Source organism: Beta vulgaris, chromosome 2 (assembly GCF_026745355.1).
Source record: "Beta vulgaris subsp. vulgaris cultivar EL10 chromosome 2, EL10.2, whole genome shotgun sequence".
NCBI classification, from domain to species: domain Eukaryota; kingdom Viridiplantae; phylum Streptophyta; class Magnoliopsida; order Caryophyllales; family Amaranthaceae; genus Beta; species Beta vulgaris.
Window position 1 is genome coordinate 38,559,343 of NC_079203.1, and position 7,112 is coordinate 38,566,454.

Below are 7,112 nucleotides of genomic sequence, written 5' to 3' on the forward strand. Positions count from 1 at the left end.
CGCACTTAAACGGAAAGAGGGAAGATTTTTAGGAAACCGAGGGAGTATCTCATTAGGGAGTTAATCAAATGAATTTTTTCTTCGTATACACCTTATTTATTCATGGTTTGATTATCTTGAACTTTTTCCATGATTGATGTATTTTTCCAAAGCAATTGTGTGACAAAATGTATATGTGTGTGATTTCATAAGGTACAATTTGGGTTTTATAGTTTAGGTTAAATCGTTTTATTTGCAAAATTTTAGAAAAACCCGCCATAATTAGTTGGATGAAAAATGCATATAATTAAAAACTAACCTAATTTAAACATGTAAAGTTAAAATGTAATATACATATACTAGCAATTTATGCACGCGATGCATGCCTCACTTTTTTAGAACATAATTTATAACTTTTTTAAGCATAAACAAAGTTAAAATTTGAACATTAGACATGTATTTTGGGCTAGCTAATTTTGTCGATTAAGCCTATATCATTTTACCAAAGCCATCTTTTACTATTTTTTTATTTATGTTGTCTTTAAGATTTTTAAAATTAAAACTGATGAGCGATAAAAGAATGTTACGCAAATTTATTAGGAAAAATTGTCAAGAATAAGCTTTTAACAAGTCAAGCTTCATTTATTCCAGTAGCAAGTAAACCTTGTACATGAATTAGCTTTTAACAAGTTTTTTTTTACTTATGACCTGAACAACCTGTAAACTTTCATTTTAAATTTACCATTCCCTTTGACTTATTGACTCTGGCAAAAAAAATTCCCTCCACATTTCGTTTCCCCTAACTGTTCGTATAACACACACTCTCTCTCTCCTGTTCTTCATCTCCAAGTCAGGCATTAAAGCTCAAGCAAATCAAAGTTCGAATCTTTGCAGCAGAGGTAAGTTCGTATTTTCTTTTATTTTGTTTTTCACACCAGAATTTTCTGGAATTTTTCCATTTTATTATTCGAAACTCTTGGGCTCTTGGCTGAAACAAGTAATTGCTTGTTCATTGACCCATGTCATTCCCACAGCCTTCTCTTCAGTACGCGAACAACTTCTCAAATAAGGAGGAAAACATAACGGCTCACCCAACATATAAAGTCAGCTATGATCAACGAAAACTATTTTACGCTCTAATTCAATAAACTCTGTTTGTCCAGGCCAAAAAAAACTGAAGTAAATGTAACCTTTTCATCCAATGTAAACTTTCATATTCTCCTTCCGACAAAGTTTAAGCCAATTCAATTCATAGGATCCTCTAATCTAACAATCCGTCCAGAAAAACTAAAACAACAAATGCACCCCCTGATCAGTCATAATTAACCTTGTAAAATCCGAGCAAACATTCCACAATACAATATGATAAACCAAATGTCGTAAACCAAAATCAATATAAACCTAATCAGAAACTCCACGAAATATGCCACATTATACTTGATTTAAAATCATTCATCAACAATGAAAATGCACCACATGATCCGCAATCTACCAACTCCTTACAACTCTAAAAACCGAATCAAAAGCACAACATTATTCGAACTCTTAGCAATCTCATAAATAAACAGAATTATATAAAAAAAGAGAAAAAACATACATCTCTAAATTGAAAAAGGGAGAGATCGCCTAATTTAGAAATGGTACGATGACCAGATTCAATCGGAATAATCAATTGCACCAACTTCATTTCTTCTGATCTCATGAGATCCATCGTCAGCCAACATCTTCTTTCCGACATATTTTCTCTCTCCAAAAGAATCGAAAATCGAAAATCGAAACCCTAATTTCAGAAATATTTTCAGCTATAAATTTCAAATTTCCATAGCTTTAAATTAAAGTGACTAAAATGAATCACATAACATAAACTTTTAGATCTCCTTCTACTTTAGTTTAATTTCTTATTTTGACAATGAACCGACCAATGAAAAAGAAAAGGAGAAAGAAGGGAAGAAGAAGCAGAGTATCAAAGAGGGAAAAAGAAGCAGTTGGGTGAGTTTTATAACAGATGGGAAAAAATTTAAAGATTAATTGCAATAAACCTAACGGATCTTTAATTACCTGTTGGAACCTACTATTGCAGGTTACCATTTAAAAAAACTTGTTAAAAGCTAATTCATGTACAAGGTTTACTTGCTACTGGAATAAATGAAGCTTGACTTGTTAAAAGCGGTCAACGCAAAGGTTGACTTATTCTTGACAATTTTTCCTTATTATTAAGGATTTCTTATATTTTTTTCAACAAAGTATTTTGTTTTAATTAAATCATTTCACTTTGTTAATTGATTGTATTTTCCTTTTTGATTTACTACTTGATTGTGTATTGATTGATCAAATATTTGATTGATATCATTTTCTTTGTTAATATCTTTAAAATTATATTTGAGTTTGATTTTCTTTCATATTGTTTTGGTAGATTAATTGATTTACTAAGGGGTAAATAAGTAAATTTATTGAGGAACACTATAGCTTCCTCTTCCCTTATATAATAGAGATTAAGTAAGGTATATCAGGTATATTAGGTAAACTTAGATATAGAACCAATTGATGTCTAAATTTCAACAAAAAATTTCATTAAGTACCCAATTATATTAGGAATGAAGCTTAGGTCGTGAAAAAAAACTCACATAATGTCGAAAATCAGTAACAAATTATAAGTACTTGCTCTGATTTACATGTTAAATTCGGACATACCAATGATCATTCTATTTCCATCGTATGTTTTTAAATGCGTATAAAGAGAAAAAAAATGCATGTACATTATTATGTTATTGAAGAACAAATATGATTCTTTAAAAAAATCGGACATACCAATGATGATTCTGTAAACAATTATTTAATTCTTAAAATAATAGATTAAAATATAATTGTCATTAGGTATTACATATTATTTTAGAAAGATTTAGTTTACTTAATGCTTTCTGTTAACCATGATATCACATGATCCCTAAAATTATTGTATCAATTATGAAATTTAAAAAGTCTTCAATTTTTTTCCTTTTTTATGCGCTATCATATAATTGTAATTAATCATAGAACGGTAATTTGGAATTAAATTGCAATTTAACATTCCAGTTTTTTTGGAGTATATTGCATTTTTTAGTTGCCAATAAGAATTGAAAATTAGGAAAACGTAAGCTGAGAACAAAGTTGAGTAAGCAAGGGACAAAATAATAGAAAAACAATAGCAAGGTTTTAGACTAAATGAAATATATTTTTATTATTGATAATAGCCGTTAAACATTACATAATTACAATACAAAGAAAACGTACTCTTAATACAAAAAAAACGTTTGGCAAATTTGGCAAATCATGCGTCTTTGTACATTATTATAACTAGTTTTGGGACCCGTGCAAAAATGCACGGGAAGTGATTTGCTTAATAAGACAGACTTTTCAATGAAACCAATAGCAAACAACGAATTTTGTAATGAAAGAATAAGTAAAAGTTATATTAACAAACATTACAAAAATGTGTATGAAGTTATACATTTTGGAACACTTCCTTGTAAACAACATTTGTGGTTGTTTTGCACACATTATTCTCTTTATCACAAATCAGAATTTTAAGTCCTTTTTTGCTCGTGACTCGGGAAATAGCGACATATAGCTGACCATGACTGAAAACAGGCCTCGGTAAATACAGCCCGACGTGCGACAATGATTGTCCTTGACTTTTATTTATTGTCATGGCAAAACACACAGTCAAAGGAAATTGCCGTCTTTGAAATCTGATAAAATTTTTTGTTGAGTCAGACGGTGTTAGTGTCATTCGTGGGATGAATACCTTGTCACCAACATTGCTCCCTGAAATGACAGTAGCTTCAATCACTCGATTGCCTAAATGCTTCACTACCAGCCTCGTGCCATTACACAATCCAGATGTCTGATCAATATTACGAAGCAACATGATAGGCGCACCAACTTTTAACTTAATACTATGATTTGGCAGGCCCGAGCACTTTATTGTGTTTAAGAATTCAGTGAATATATATCATGAGCCCCTAAGTTCCCTTCATCTTTACTAATTGCATCACAACTCAAGTAAATTTTCTCTTCACCTGGAATTGTGGACAACACATGATCATTTACCTTCTCAACTATTTCATTAGTTGGAGCTAGAATTGCTCTTTCTTGGAAGTATTTGGCTTCCCAAAGGTGATCAGTGAGTGAAGGGTATGTGCTGTCGACAATTGATGATATGGGGTCATCTCCACCGTCTATAAGAATATCTTCAGTGATTTCAATATCGACTTCTCCATCATTGGGCCCTCCAGCTCTGCCATCACCAACGCTCAGTATCCATTCTGAGAAGTCCCTATTTCATTAGCGGTAGACGAAGAAGAACATGATTGAAGTCTCATATTGCGTGTAAGCTTCAAAACCTTACATGAATCCCATAGAAACGAAGAGTTTAAGTCGCAAATACTATATCTTGCCTTGTACCCTTGGGTATAACAGGCAGAATCTGTCGTAAATCACCACCAAGACAACAACTTTACCTCCAAATGGTCGATGCAAATTATCTCGATCAACAGCTTGCATAATATCCTTTAAACTCCTATCAAGTGCTTCAAAGCAATATTTGTGCATCATTGGTGCTTCATCCCAGATAATTAGCTTTGTTCTCATGAGCAATGCAGCTAAGTCAGAACCAGGCCTAATAGCTACACACGTGAGTTTTCACAAACATTGAGTGGAAGCCCGAACCTTGAATGGGCGGTTCGACCTTTTGGAAGAAGTAGGGACGCAATTCCACTTGATGCTACTGGCAAAACAATTTCACCCATCTTCCTAATTGCAGCACACAATGTCCTCCAAATGTATGTTTTACCCGTGCCTCCATATCCGTATACAAAAAACACACCTCCTGATTGGCCATTAACAGAGTGCATTATTTCGTTGAAAACCATTAGTTGTTCTTCGGTTAGACATGGAAACAGATTGTTATATTCTGAATTAATGAGGGTATGTCATATGAAAGCTCATCCGCTATTAGCTTTTTTGACCTTCAAACACGACAATTCATCTGGAAAAGGCATCTCACTGAATTTTCGAAGGCTACTTCCATTACTTTGCAGTTTAGCTTCAATATCTGCCAGTGCAAAAGCTTGAATTTGTTCATCCGTTAGAGTTAAATCTGCAATGCATAGGAAGATTTAATATTAGATGCCTTCATTTATGTCATACGATCCTTTTTTCGTTGCACAATTATTAAACATCAAGTGAAGCGAAAAAAAAGTAAGTATGCAAATACTGCGACTTTACCTTTGTTTTTATGAATACGACGTTGTTTATATAGAATGTCATCAGATAGTAGGTGCCATGTCTTTTTCCCATATGTCTTCTGGTTTAGATAAGCTACCAGACATAAGTAACATGCAAAATAGATTTCGCAGATAATGCCCCGTTTCTCTAAAGCTTGCCTCTGTTATGGCGTCTATGTATTCCTTGTCGTCATCAAGCAGCCCCCTTGCGTAGCAAGCTTCTTTGAAAGTTGGATACACTAACCATCAACCGTTCTTATATCCTCGTAGCACGTCGGCCTTTTACAAAATTAAGGAGCGTTCTTAGATAGTATTTCTCACCAGAACCTGGAGCGACATGGTATACCCTGCCAAGTGCGAACCCTTTCGACCTAGGTGTCCATTCTCGCGTAGGTTGTTTCCAAACAAATTTCGTGGGGAATCTACATAACTCAACTGTCTTGCTTCTTCATACTTTTGGTTGCATTCCATCCACGATAAAAACTTTGTGTATCAACATTAGGTCTATCAAGTACATCTCCCACGTCCATCTGGTCAGTGTAGACGACCGTTTGCTCCCCAGGTAGATGGAAACTCAATCTCTCAACAGAGGGGTTCGATAGTGAATAGGAAATCCATATATCCTCCACACTGCCTCACAAGCAGATATGTAACGGCAGTCATAATACATTTTAATCTCATCAATCTTTTGTGGATCATCGCAGCTATTTTTGTTCTGATAAGCAGCAGCAGTTACTCTATCGTAACCCTTATTTATGTACTTGAACAAATACTTTATCGATCTGGATTGATTGCACCATTCAACGTTTATATGAGCACGATACTTACGAAGCAGTTGTGGATTATAAGGAACAACAAACCTATTATCAAGATGCACTCCGTTCTTCTCAACCGAGATTCCGTTATCTCTTCTTCTATAAACTGGATATCCTTCCTCATCAACCTTTGTTTCGTCAATAAATCTTTTAGGAAAATGCTTTGTCACTTATTTTGATCCATGCAAGGTGCATTAGTGTTTGAGGGACCACATGGACCATGTAGCATCATTTCTGTAACTCTCATACAAATCCGGATCCTCAATTGGATCTGGTAACTCAGCGCATATAATCTTGTCAATATCGCTTGCCTGTGGATATTTGTCAGCAGGGTGCAGGAAAAGAAGTATATGAGCATGGGAAGGCCACGCTTTTGAAACTCAACTGTATAAACAACTGGAGAAAAAAGAAGATATGTATGCATCATTATTTGAACAACTTTATAAGTAGACCAACTAATCTTGACTGTGTAAATGTTTTGTAAATAGTATGAAATTCAATTAATTCAATCTATATATATATTAAAGAATAAAAAGCTGTAGAAATCAACATATTATACCGGATTTATTTATACGTACCAGCTTTAACTCGGCCAAATATCTCATTCTCCTTTAGGTCTTTAACCAATTGGTCGAGCTTCATTTTAAAGACTCGACAGATGATATCCGGTCTGTCCTCGGGTCTAAGTCCCCTTTTTTGAACGAATCTGCTTATTTCTGGCCATTTAGCATTACAGTAAAGGTTATGAACAAATCTGGATAACCATACCATCTACAAATGGCCATTGCATCCTGATAGTTCTCTCTCATGTAGCTATGCCACCTGTGAATGACGGTGGTATAACAACGCGACTCCATTGGAAGATCCCTCTGTATCACCTCTTTCCACAGCCCCTCTTAAATTCTTCACATTATCTGATCTTAAACTTTGTTGGTTATTCTTTAGAAAGGAAGCCTCTCGCCTCAATCATAGTGTAACCGTCAACCAAAAATTGTTGATACAACCGACGACATAATAACAAAGTATCGGCTTCATGTTCACGATCTTGCATTCT

General features: G+C 34.3%; 1 pseudogene; it reads right to left on the reverse strand.

Moving 5' to 3' along the window:
• Positions 1 to 3,460: 3,460 nt before the first annotated feature.
• LOC104905842 (uncharacterized) lies at positions 3,461 to 6,700 on the reverse strand (annotated as a pseudogene).
• Between the last annotated feature and the right edge of the window lie 412 nt (positions 6,701 to 7,112).